At 39.8% G+C, this 13,924-nt stretch overlaps 1 protein-coding gene across 2 annotated transcripts in view; it reads left to right on the forward strand.

Moving 5' to 3' along the window:
* Positions 1-324: 324 nt before the first annotated feature.
* Positions 325-13,924, forward strand: part of CCDC91 (coiled-coil domain containing 91) — a 112,257-nt gene continuing 98,657 nt past the window's right edge. Inside the window, exon 1 of one of the 2 annotated variants that reach the window (XM_063153979.1) lies at positions 325-423. The gene's annotated coding sequence lies outside the window, so the exon portion shown is untranslated. Of the gene's footprint in view, positions 473-13,924 lie in introns of both variants that reach the window. The other variant, XM_063153981.1, reaches the window with a different exon arrangement.

Consider the following 13,924-nt stretch of genomic DNA (forward strand, 5'->3'; position numbering starts at 1 on the left):
TGATTCCAGCCGTGATTCCAGCCCTGCCCGGCAGGATCAGCGAGCGGCGGGGGCGGCCCCGCGCCCGGCCGGGACGAGCAGAGCAGCAGCGCCCGGCGCTGCGGGGGCAGTTCCCTAATTCAAGAGCTCCCTAAACACAAACACAGCAGTCTAAAGAGTTTACAGAATGAATTCTGTTTATTCTCCAAAGGGCGCACAGTGGGACTTTCCACAAACCACGCTCAGATGGTAACAACTCGCAATCTTTTGTAAAGCAAAACACACATGGTGGACCCGCCTATCTAATCCACGCTCTCCGCCTACCTAATGCATATTTATCCCGTGATGCAATCTTACGCAATGCTACAAACACAAGGTTGTTTCCTTCATTAAGCAACCCGTATTGTAGAAGTTATCTGACGCCATCAGTTGCGTTTACACAAGGTGAGACAGCCCAGCCTGGGGACAGACAATTCCGCTCGGAGGCATCAAGGTGACCTCGGCCGCGGGGAGCGGGGGGGCGGCCGGATCCACATCCGGGTGAGGCCGCGACGGCGGGGAGCGGGGACGGGCCGGGGCAGGAGCGGGGCTGGTCCCGGCTGGATCCGAGCCCTGCCAGCCCCGGCCCGAGCCGGGTCCGAGCCCTGGCAGTCCCGGGTAACAGCCAGGAGCTGCGCTGGCCGAGCGGGCGGCAGAGCCCGGCCGGAGCGTGGCCGCAGGGATGGGCCCTTCGAGGTCCGGCTCCACCTGCCGCCATTCTCCTGCCTCCAGCTGCTGCAGCTTCATCTGTTCCCTCCTGCCTCCACCTGCTTCCATCTGCCTTCACTTGCCCTCACCTGTCTCCACCTGCCTTCTCCTGCCCTTTCCTGCCTTTTCCTGCCTTTTCCTGCCTTCTCTTTCCTTCATCTGCCCCCTCACCTGCCTGCCCTGTGGAGCCCTCCCTGTGCCGCAGCACTGACACCGTGCGTGGCGCTGGTGATGCCCTTAATGATGGGGCACGTGAAAAACGCCGATCACTTGTTTTTAAAATTGTAAAAGTTTAATAGTAATAAAATGGTTATAAAAATAGGAATACAATTAGAGTAATAATAATTTTGACAGATTGAATTAGGACAATATGAGACCATGGAGACAAAGAGTTACGGATGTCCGGGTACCTTTTTCTGGGCAGCACAAGCCCGAAAAACGACACCCGTTAACAAAGGATTAATCCTTAAAAACAACAGCCTGTTGCATATTCATACATCTCATACATGATGCATAAATTCCATTCAAACACAGGATTCTGTCTGGTCATCAACAACTTCATCAGAATCCTGACAGTGCCTTCAAGGCGGGAAGAAGTTTGTTTCTTCTGATAAGAGGGCAATGCATTCTTTTTCTCTAAAAGATTTCGGTGTCCTCTGCCTGATATCTCGCTGCGAGTCCTTTCATTTAAGAAAGTATCCTACATAGCATAGTTTCTATTTTAACATTTTTTATAACCTGAAACTATATTTAACACACTACTTAAGAGAATTAATACAGCATTACTTTTTTAACACAACACATATAATATTAATTTTAATATTTGCGAAAAGCCAATTATAAAATACATGCATTTTTCACAGGGCATAAGGATCGCTACCAAAGGGATTTTAGAATTAGTTCAGAGGAGCAGCAGGGGCCTGCCTTCCTTCCCTGCGTTTTCCCTCTCTTGCACCAGAAAATTGGTGTCCCTGTCCAGGGGAGAACCCTTGGAGTAGTTCTCTAGCCCAGAGGTTTGGAAATCCTGGCTATGAGTTCTTTGTTCATCTGTTTCCAAAGCCAAACTGTACATGGCCAAATTTTCAAGCATTGTCCAGAATCTTTCAGTTGTGAAATATCCTGCATGATTTTTCAGAGGTGCGTGGTCGCCTAGTATCTGTTACTGTAAATGGAGTTAGGTGTTGAAGTATTCCTGAAAATCTCTCAGAATCTTCAGGCATCTAAACCACTTTCTGTAATTCCGGTCTTTAAATATTTTAGGAGTTTTGAGGCTTCTGATCTGTGTAACAGGGTTGACTCTGTCCTCTTGATTCCTCAGCGCCCGAGCCCACCCTTCTGCTCTGGGACATTGTCATGCTGAGCCCTGCCTGCAGCTTTGGTTCTTGTCAGTAGACTCTAGTTTATTTCATAAACAGTTTTTCTTTTCTCTCCTGGCAATTCTTTTTGCCAGTCAATTGCACACTGTGAATGCATCTTTTGCCACCTTACTGCAGCATTTTGGTGGAATTACGAGTAGTGTTTGTCACAGTTCTTGAACACCTGTTCCAGTAGACCTACTTGATAGTTTTTGTTCTCAGCACTCCCTGGCTGTTTGCCTTTCTGTTCTTTAGATTTTATTCTTCCATGTGTATTTTTTGAATAAATGACCATGATCTGAGTGCCTCCACATTCATGGCTTGACTGTCTAGAGTAAATATTGATGCAAGTGTTGTAATTACTTCCTTGTTTGTCCTTCAGGGGCTATCAGTTTCTCACTCCCTAGTTCTGGAAGCAGACTGCTGACCATCCTCAAACACAGACTGCAGGGCAGACAGTGTCTGTTGAGTGCAGTAGTAACCATCGTGGCTGGTAGGATCTGAAAGAAGAAAATCACAGTAGTGTTCAAACAGGTGATGCTTGGAAGCTCAATGAAGGGTAGATAATCCCAGAGCCTTTTTAAACAGCTTCTTAAAGAGATTCTTAAGTGTATTTTGAAGACAATTAAATACAGGAGATAAGTTTCTGTGCTGTGTGCCTCAGTGTGTCTGTGAATTGATCCACCAGTAACAGTTTTTGCTGTTAGTCTGGGACACTGAAGCTGAGATGGTGTTTTAGCTCAGCTGAGGGGGTGAGTGGGTCATGTGCACACCAGATTGAGACAATTGGCATTAAAATAGGGTCTGTTGCCTTTGGTTTTGTTTTCATCCAGATCTCTCTCTGACCATTGTTATAATTAAAACTTCCTACTAGTTTGATTCTACCTGGAGTGGTTGAAAACTGAGCATACCAGATGACACATTTGCTTCTGGTGTATTCACACAGAAACCTCCATGAGGATTTGGAGGTACAGTGATCAGACCATGCCTCACTAGAACTCCCAGTGCAGTTTTAGTCCTTTTGCAGTTGATTAGGAGCTCCTTGACTGTTTTCTGCACATCTTTGAAAACAGCCATGGGCTGTTGGGGCAGCTCCTTCGCATTTCTTTCCAAGTGACGCAGCTACTGCCAGAGCTTGGTGAGGAGTATCTGCTGTCTGGGTACTGTTAGCTGTTTCTCTGGTGTCAGGCTAATGGCAACCACACAGATTGAGAGATGCCAAGATGCAGTTATGCTATGAAGCATATTTCTGCTCTAGAGGAACAGTTGGATTGCAATCTTAAGGGCAATAACTCCCCAAATCTTTACGAAGCTGCTGAGACAGATACCTAAGCGTGGTGTCTCTCTGAGGGCTTGGCTGGAAACCCAGCTTCCAGGAAAGCTTGCAACACCAAATGGGAAAAGGTCTGTGGTATGATGGAAACACACCTTCTGTGAGTTCTTAAATGTACAGTTCACAGTGCCTTCCTGCCCATGTTCAGGTACTTGAAGTGTGGTTTGTGTGTGCAGGGCCCCATGTCCTCATGTGTGGTAGAATCTGCTGCTGTCCTTATCTGTCCAGTGCTTCATGCTCAAGTGCCCTTACAGGGAAGTTCTTTCTGCTCAAGGAAAATGAATTTAGTTATAATAATGACACAGAAAAAAATCTTGTTAAACCAGTTTTGATACTCAGAACTTTTACAGCTGGGTTTTGTTTGTTTGTTTGTTTGTTTCCTTGCTTGCTTGCTTGCTTTTTGTGTAGGGCTTTCCCCTCAGTACACTCCAAGTCTCAGGCTACAGACTCTAAATTTTAAGTCATGTGGACTAAATCTACTTTTAAGCGCAGTGTAAATGGTAGATCATCTGAAAAGTGTTTCAAGGTGACTTTCAGGCACTGTATTTTAACGTCTGTTATGCTTCATTACTTCGTTACTTTGATATTTATCAATGCAAGAATACATCAGAAATTCAAAGTGCAGGACTTGTTTTTCTTTTTTCTACCTCATACTTCTAAAGACTTGAGAATTATGTGGAAATAACCCCTGCTAGTGTTAGTAAAAATAAATACCTTAAATTGGAAGGTTGGATTTATCTTTTCTGATAAGGCCTCTTGCAAACCTAATCTTCTCTCATTACTTTGCATCCTTTAAGCAAAGGTATCTGCTCTCTAGACCTGAGTCTTCAGAAGTAGTATTATTTTTACACATAAAAATCAAGTGCTTTGTAATTTTCTTAATGTAGAATTATATTATCTAAACTTTCTTGGTATGCAGTAGGATTTATATTACTTTATCCTGAAGAGTTGGGATTGACCAGTGTGAAGAATTTTGCTTGTCTGACATAGCAGGCTTTTTTTCCTTTTCATTGTTCAGTTGGCAGATTTATTTTAGGTGTGACTGAAATGAATTCTGGGGGTTCTGTCCACTCTTTCAATTAAACCATTAAAATTGTAAATTCCATTCTAGGGAGTGGGTGGAGAAACAAAATTATGTACCCATAAATTTCTTTCTAAGTAATCACAGAAGACTCTGAATTAAGAAAAAGTGAATTAAGTTTTTTTACTTACACATACAAGTGGCAACGGATGTTCCTCAAGTGGTTTTCAGGGATGAAATTTTTATTGAGTTTTTCTGCAGTTTCCCATCAGATTTATGTGACATCTGTGTCTGCCTTAAGTTTGTTGGCACTCATGAGGCTGAAATTTCCTGTGATCACCTTGTTACAGACACTGCCTAGTAAATGTTCCCATCCTTTGAATCACAACTAGAGGAATGGGCATATATAAAGTTATTTTAGATCCTCAGAAAGAGAAATAGTTCTCATGCCTATATAATGCCAATAAGAGAAAAGCAGGTTTTTGTATTTGTCATTGGAATGATAAAAATTAATTCATTTGAATGTCTTTCAGAGAAAAATTTGGATTTAGCTTAAAACTATGTCTTGTGTTATATTTGCAAAAATTCTTAAGTTTTAGTTTTAAGAAAATCAAGCATGTCTAAATTATAGTGCTAATTTAGTACAAGGAATAAAAAGACATAAAATCTCAGGCAGTTTGTTGAACTCTGAGGTCTTTAAAAACCTTCCACTCAGTGAAAATGATATAGGGCTAAATCTTGATTTTTAGGGCTTCCATGAACAACTGTGGTAAGTTTTAGAATGTAGAGTTTTCATGTATTCAGCATTTTCCTTGATGAAAGGACCAAGTTTGAACCTCTTTATCTGATAACATATGGCATCATAATACTCAAATATGAAATAGTCAGGCAAGTCTTCACTTGCAGTGAAACATAGGTCAGGTTCAGACCCATTCTTCCAAAGACCCATCTAGACCCATTCTTCCATAGACTCCAGGAATATTCCTCTCATTTTAGTGCAGTCCTGGAAAAGATGGCAAATTTTTGTGCGTGTACATAAATTGGTTTTAGGTGCCTGTGCAACAGTAATGGTTGGAGCTGTTTGTTTCCTTTGAGGAAAAGTAATTAAAATATTTAATTTTAATTAAATGAAATGTAATTTAAATTTTTACCTCTCTGGTAGCAGAGGTGGTTCCAAATGGAGACTTTTGCTTATCTTCATCTTTCCTCTGGCTGTAGCAGATCAATCAAAGCAATCTCTGCTGGAGGGTAGATAGCTTGCAGGAGTATAGTTGGAATCTGGCATAAGGGCTGACAGCATTTAAAACTTGGTATCTTTGGAAATGAAGTATTAAGGGTGTACAAGCACATTTTGAAGGGCAAAACATCCAAACTCAAATTATTCCAGTGTGCAAACTAATAACCTCAAGCTGTAGCCTAGGGTCTGTTACTAGAGCTGTTGCTTTTCCTTCAACAAAGAACTTAAAAAAGGGACTTAATGTGCTGTGTTATTTACAGAAAAGAAGTTCTCAGGGACATTGCTGTCAGTGTTTGAGCATGCTGGCCGATTGGGTTTTGTTTCTGTACATGCTGGAGAATTGCACTCTGGTTATAACCATGGCATTCATGCGAGGTCTCAGCATAGCCACATCAAAGCACTGCATCTCTTCATCTGAGTAGAAGATGAAAAATTCACAAATGGCAATCCACTGCATCTTTTGATCTGAGTAGAAGATGAAAAATTCACAAATAACAATCATCTCTTTCAAGTGACGGCGAGTGTGTATGAAAATGGAGTGGAAATTCCATATTTCAGTACGGATATGATAGAAGGCATGTCCTGTGAGGAGCAGCCAGACAAACTCTGGGTCTGTCCAGTTTGGAGAGAGGGAGGCTGAGGGATGCCTCCATGAGGGTGGCCAGGCAGGGCAGAGGCTCCAGGTCGGTGCCCCAGGCATGTCCATGTCCCAGAGGCACTTGGACAATGCCCTTCCTAATGTGCTCTGACTTCTGGTGAGGGCTCAGGCTGATGGACCAGATGGTTGTTGTAGGTCTGTTGTAGCTGGAGCTATTCTGTTCTGTGAGCACTCTGGGGAGGGGATACAGCTGTGGGAGAGGATATTGAATAAATACGAGCTGAAAGGGATGACAGATGCTTGCCCTAAGCTGTGGACATTTCAAGAAAATCACTGCTGTAGACATCCTTGCTGGTACACATGTGCTTTTGGGCACATCAATTGGAGCCAGAAGAAATCTGGTAGAAGGTGAACAGGTTTAGAGATGCTTCATCAGTTAATAACCATGCTCTCAAAAAGAAAATATAAGCTCCTGCAGCAAAACAGGAGCTAACCTAGTGCTGGAAGTAGTTTAACATTTAAAAACCCAGCTGAACAAACCCCCTTCGTCTGGGAAGCAGAAACTAACAATCCATTACATCAATTCATAAGCAATCTGATCTCAATATACAATATTATGAAAGGATTCTTTGTAACAACGTTAGAAGCCTTAAAGTTAGAAGCTCATAAGTAATTTTGTTGTCTCCTTCCCAGGTGTTTATATTCAAGTGAAATGATTCCACATCAAATTTAAATATTAGCAATACAAAACTTCCAAAGGTTTAGAAATTATTTTGTTATCTAAACTTCCGTTAGATCGTAAACAGAGGTACTAAATGTTATGAATTCATTCTGTGTTTCCTTAGTGTTTATTCTGTGTCTCCTTAAGGTTTCTGAATAAAGTGAATGCAGGTAAGAGCTATCCAATATTCTGTGTATTGTTGCAAAAACTTGGTCTTGTAGTTCTTTATTCCTAAATACTTAGCCAGAACCCACTGCTAGAATTTTTTTATCTTGAGGTGGGTTTACAGAAAGATGGAATTGCTTTACTTTGAATTTGTTTTAGTGTCCATTTCTAATAAATACCTATGTTTTCATATAAGTATCTTCTGTTTATTGCAGAACACAGTGATGTTTCGGATTTTTAAAAAGTTTCTGAGGAAGAGAGACCTACAGTCAAGTTCTTTGTGCTAGGATTACTTTTTTCAAAATTTTAACAACACATTACTGTGTTACAGTTCTTGAGCTTAGTGTGTGTGTATAGAGAGAAATAAAGTGGAAATCCTGTCTCTGAGGATTGGAATTTAGTGTAGATTTAGATGGAAACCAAAATATTTTAGCATGCATTTGCCAGTTAAGTTTTTAAAAGGACTTTCCATGGGGTGCAGCTTCTGAAATAGTGTGAGTTTCTGAAGAGGTTTCCACACGATGCACATACCACAGTCGGCTTGCTTTTAGTTCACAAACTGCCACAGTGAAAAATCAGTATCTTGGCCTGATCCACTACAGACTGAAGAAAAGTTGTATTTAGTTTGAAATCATGGAATTGTTAAGGTTGGAAAAGACCTTCAAGATAGTCGGGTCCAACCATTAACCTCACACTGCCAACTTCACCCCTAACCCCTGTCCCCAGGTGCCACATCCACATCTTTTAAATGCCTCCAGGGTTGGTGGCTCCACCACTGCCCTGGGCAGCCTTTTCCAGTGCTTGACCACCCTTTTGTGGAATATTTTTTTTCCCCCAATATTCCATCTAAACATGTCCTGGTGAAGCTTGACGCTCTTTCCCCTTTTGCTGTCCCTTGTTCCCTGGGAGCAGAGCCTGACCCCTATCTGGCTGAATTCTCCTGAGTTGTGGAGAGCTAGAACATTGCCCCCAAGCATCCTTTTCTCCAGACCAAACATTCCCAGCTTCCTCAGCCACTCTGTTCACAACTCTCTGGGCCTGTTCACCCAGCCATTTATTTTACCCAGCCATTTATTTTACCCAGCCATTTATTTTACCCAGCAAAGAGTGCACAAGGTCAAGCCAGGAGCAGCCAGTTTCTCCAGGTGAAGACATTGGAAAAAGATAAGTTCTACTGAAGTCCACGTAAAAAAATCCAAAGCCTTTCCCTCATCCAAAATGTGGGTCACCTTGTCACAGGAGATCAGGTCAGATCCTCCTTCCCTCTCTGTTGGTAGGTGGGAGGAATACTTTCTAATGTCCAGCCAACAACTTCTAAATAGCCAGGACTGCTGGTGCATGGTTGGAAATGGCTCTGTGGCTCTCTCAGCAGCTTGCCCAGCACCCTCAGGTGGATCCCAGCCAGCCCTGTGGATCTGTGTGTGTGTGAGAGGCGCAGCAGCATCATCTTCTGGAATGTGGGGTTCATTCTGCTCCCTCTCAGGGCTGGCTACCCTGGGGACACCTGGTCTTGCTACAAAGACTGAGGCCAAGACAGCACTAAGTACCTCAGCCTTTTCCTCATTCTTCCTCACTATCATTTTCCACTGCATCCAGTGAGGATGGAGATTTAGCTCTCCTTTTCTTGTTGTTGTATTTATAAAATCATTTTTATATTGTCTTTTATGGTGGTAGCCAGGTTAAGTTTTAGTTAGGCTTGGGCCCCCCTGAATTCCTCCCTGCGGAACCTCGTGCCCTTCTTGCAGTCCTGTTTCCCCTCTGCTGGGTTGGATTTCTGGCAGACACCAACTAAAAGGGCCAGCAATTGTGAGACTTCAAGTCCTTTAGAGAATATTTCATCTATCTCCATACTGGTTGGGTGGGCTGTAACACACTCCCACTGAAATATCTGCCTTGGTCACCTTTCCTCTGATTTTTACCCAAAATTTCTGCCCCCTTTCCCCTTTTTTTCTTTTTTTTTCTTTTCCTCTGGAAAAGTTCCTGCACATTTGTTTAGTACTAATGGACAGTAGCATTCTAAACTTGCTCTGGAAGGATTCTCAGTTGTTTAGCACTGATGGATAGTAGCATTGTAAACTGACTCTGGAAGGGGTCTCAGAAACTGAGAACTTCAAAACCACTTTTGTTTAATCCACTTAAAAAATATGCTTACAGAAATTTAGGGTTAATCACAGTGTGATGAATGATAAAATGAGATACTGATGCTCCGAGACCAGATGAAATTTATTATTGGGAGCTAAAAAATAGGTTCTGCTTTAGGACTTTCATAAATACTTTTTTTAATTAAAGAGTGCTCAGAAAGTGTGTGATACAGCTATTTAACTTCCATCAATATTGAATGTACCTGGGATTTGGTTAAATTATCCTTACAAATGCACTTATGAACTGCCTTTAATGTTTATAAAAACTCCTGACTTGCCCTCTTGTTGGGGTTGAAAGAACAATATTGATTTAAGAATCTTTAAGTGGAGAAGAGACAAGAACTAATATGCTTGAAAATTTCAAAAACTGAGTCAAATTATAATTATGTTTGGAAACTTTTTCATTTAAATTGACTGTGTGCCCTGAAGACTTTGCTATACATAGATCCTTTTGTTTAACTATCTGAAAATCAGTGTGTTCATTGTCTTTATATATCTATATCTATATCATCTATATCTACATCTAGGTACACACACCTGTATTGCCTCAGTGATATTTTCACAGTTGAGCCAAGTTAGTTTCTTTGGGGGTTTTTTTGTATTTGTTTATTTTTCATTTTTTATTATAGCAAGTTGAAATAATGTAGTGTAAATCCCTAGCATTTTCAGAGCATACCTTTAGAAGTTACCACCTTTGTAATTCATTTATAGAGGACCAAGGTAATACTGTTAAAAATGAACTTATCAGTAAAAGATTTCAAAATGTTTTTGCAAGATACTGGCTTGCTAAATTGTCTTAATGTATTACAGGGTGTGTTAAGGAAAGATGGAAGAGGTTAGTTTATTGAGTTATTGTGATGTGAATTGTATTAAAGACATATTTTTGGTAAAGCAGATGGATACTGAGTTGCAAGAGTACTCAAAAATAGTTACAAAAATGTAAATCACTTTTTACAAGTTGTGATCTAGATGTAATATATGTAAAACACACTCAGAAATGAAATAATTCTCGTTCTAACATTCTTGAATACTTTTTAATTAAAAAAAAGGAAAAAAAAGTTAACAAAGTTGTTGCAAAAACAGAATACATTTTGATTTTAAATGGTTGTCTTTCCAATTTCCTCATGGTGTAAAATACACCATAATCTGATTAGAGTCTCTAGTTAATAAATGAGGGTTTTAATGGGGGTTTTTTAAAAAAGATTTTTTTATGTTAAATTTTATGTCAGCATTGAATCCTATGGAAAAATTATTGCATTTAAAATTATTTGTATTTAACCTGTTTTAACTCCACATGACTGCAGAACATGTGAAGTTGGTAAAGCTAACAAAGGATGGAACACTGACATTGTCTTTGGTACAGCAGGGGCTAATGATTAGTTTTTGCTTATTAATCCAGTCCAGGTTCCTCCAGAAGGTTTGAATTATAAACCCACACACCAAATAAAAAGTGAGGGAAAGCTGAAAGGAGACCAGCAGTCTCAGAGCTGAGTTTAGTGCCAGTCTTAGGCAGACTAGAACAGGCAGGCTCCTGGTCAGAATTCTGGTGCCAGCCAGCCAGGCTCCCTGCTGAGCAGCTGCTCTCAAGAAATGCACTGAGTTTGAATTTCTTAAAATTATTTTGGCATTTAAAAGGGTTTTCTCTTTGTTCCTATTTAGTGAAATGCTTTACAGTAATAATTTTCTGTGTAAGATGTGCAGTGTGCAACTAGTCATTTGATGGCAGGAATAACCTATTAATTACGAGTGAAGGAGGATAGTTGTGAGCTTTTCAGTTGATTTTTTTTTTTACAATCATATATTTTAGAAGATGGCTGGATTAGCTTGAGATTGGCCATTCATGTACATCTCTTTGTCAAAGCCTCTACAGAAGATTATAGTTATCACCTGAAACTTTAAATTGCTAAATGAGTTGGTTTTTTTTTTTTAATTACTATTGAGTGCAAGTGTAGGGCACTAATGGTTATTGTTGTGAAATTCAAGTTTTTTCTTGCTGACTTTAGTCAAGCAGAACTTGTTTTCATCGGGAATTTTGCTGACTGAAGACTGTGTAATTGCCCAGTAATTAACACAGTTAAAAGATATCACTCTACGTGTAGTGTGTAGTTTGCACTTTGGAATCCAAAGGTTCTGTTGGTTTTCGCAGCATTGCCAGAAGCCATAGTAATTTGAATAAATTTCAGTAGTCCTCTTTAAACAGTTCTGGTGTCAAAAGCCATGAATACATAAGGCCCTTGTTACCTTAAATAATTCCATAGAGTCTCAAGTATATTATTTCTCATTTCACTGTGTGCTTGTATAAATAACTGTCCACTACAGCTTGTTACTCGTTTGTTCTTGTACTTACCTGTATTCTGCATGCCTGGAAGTTTTATACTTTAGGATGAATGTCTGTTAGGCATGCATTTGCTTCCAGTTCAGCAAAAGTCTTAGAGGACTTACAAAATTGTGGTTTAAAATAAATTAGCTGGGAGGAGGAACAATTGGTTTCTTTTAAACTGGGAAGATGTGAAGCATTTTGGTTTTGTCTGTTTGTTTGGGGCTGGGAGGGGAGTTTAACTCCTCTTGAATGAGAAATAATTTTTGCTTAATTGTTAACTGATGTGTGATATTCTTGGTATGTGCCCTCCTCACTTAATTGGTCCTTGAATGTCCTTGCTGAGTATGGAATCTCTCAGGAAACATCTCAGTAACTTGCTGAGTCTGGAACCCTTTAGGAAACATCTCCCTCTTTCTGAGAGGGGCCTGGTAGTTCTGACAAATCTTTGTCAAAAGCTTTGGGCCTTAGAGAAGAGCTGTATTCTAGAAATGCATAGTAGGCATAAAGAATCAACCTGAAGTGATAAATTACTTTAAAGTGTTGTGATCTGATTAAAAGAAAAGCATGTAGGTGTTGAACTCAAATCCTGTTTTTGCTCTGGTCTAATCTGGAATCTCTGTTTGCAGCTCCCTCAGCATATTACAAAGGCATTGATGGCAATCAGCCCTTTCTGTGAGGAATAAATATTTTCTATTTTTTGATTGCAACAGAGAACATACAATTATGATAATATCCATTTGGTCAAAGGTCATGTGATGGAAAGTGTTGCGTTGCACGCTTAGGAGCAGACCAGAAATGAAGATGAAAAAAGAAAAGATAATGTGCACAGACATTCTGGCAGCAGTGTTTTCTGTTGGAAAGTACATTAGCATTTTGATTTTACTTGTTTATGAGTTGGGAGTTGGACAATGTGAAACCTCTCCAGTTTGCTTCATAAGAGGCATATGAAAAGGAATTTTAAGTCACATCGCGAGTTGCTTCTTCATGAGCTGGACCATCTCTTTGGAGAGCAGGGAAAATCAAGTTAATCTGCTTAATATGTGAACAGAAAGTCATCAAGTCTTCTTTTTAAGTATTAATAAAGGGAGCAAAAGGTGCAGTGATGATACATTCTTCTTTCTGTGTGGGAGGGAGGGTAATATCTGGCCTTGATCTGCTTCTAACAGTATAGCTAGAGCTTGCAAACAAAGGATTAAAAGGGGTTTTTTTAATGATCAGTTGTGTTGCATTTAATTTTTGCATTAAACTTCCATAAAATCTGAATTTCTAATTGGTGATTGGGGCAAAATGGATATTATCAGTGTTATTTAAAGTTTTCTTTTTCAAGACCAGCAACTGACTCCTATAAAATCAGAAAGACTTGAAAATCTGAGACATAATGTCATAATGTCAGAGAAATAGATTAGTGTCTTGTTTCTTGCCTGAAATGAGTACCTTTCCCTGTGAGAGGTGCTGTGCTTTCAGGGTTTGGAGGAAGCTGAGGAGAGTTGTTTTATTAATTGGAAAAGTGAGTCTTCCAGTTCATTGGGAGACAGAGAGGAATGATAAAAGAATGCTGTGTATTTTTATTTAGTACAATCGTATCTTAAATAATGTATTTCTTTAGTATAATCCTATGTTACCATGTGATGCTGATTTTGTGGAGGTTTTTGGTTCTTTGGGTTCTTTTGGTTTTGTTTTTTACTTTTAATAAGAGAAAAAAGCCTCATTTTTAAGTGCATGACAAGATGATCTACAGAATTTTTAAAGGTTTTTTTCCTTGTTTTTTTTTTTTTTTCTTTTTTTACTTCAAAGATTCTTCTTCTTGTGAAGGAGTGTTGGTTTTTAGAATAAGTGATTCACTCAGCACCAGATTTTCCTAGGTACTGCATTGTGCCAAAACCTGGTATTACCCTGGGTTTGGTTTTGTTTAGTTGTTTTTTTCTACTTTTTATTTTCCTGTGAAGCATATATTCCTTTTTAATGTGAAAGGTCTTGAGCACTCTTTTCATAACATTAATGACATTTATTAGTGCAAGTTACCACACATCCATATGAACGTGCATTCAAAGACCTAGATTTTTGTTTGACATGTTGTTACATTAAATTGTGTTGCAGTGATGCTCTTACTGTTACTAAGATTGTGTCAAACCTTCTATTTTCACATACCTGTTCTGTGACAAAGTTCCCTTGAGGCAGAACTTGGTGCCTTTTACTCTTGGAAAGCTTCTCCATTGTGCAGACACCTCTTTTTAAGTTCTGTTAAAGCACATTACTGTGATTTGCAGGTAAAAATATTCATTGCATTTGCTAATGCTGCTTATTAAC

This window comes from Melospiza melodia, chromosome 4, assembly GCF_035770615.1.
Source record: "Melospiza melodia melodia isolate bMelMel2 chromosome 4, bMelMel2.pri, whole genome shotgun sequence".
Lineage (NCBI taxonomy): Eukaryota > Metazoa > Chordata > Aves > Passeriformes > Passerellidae > Melospiza > Melospiza melodia.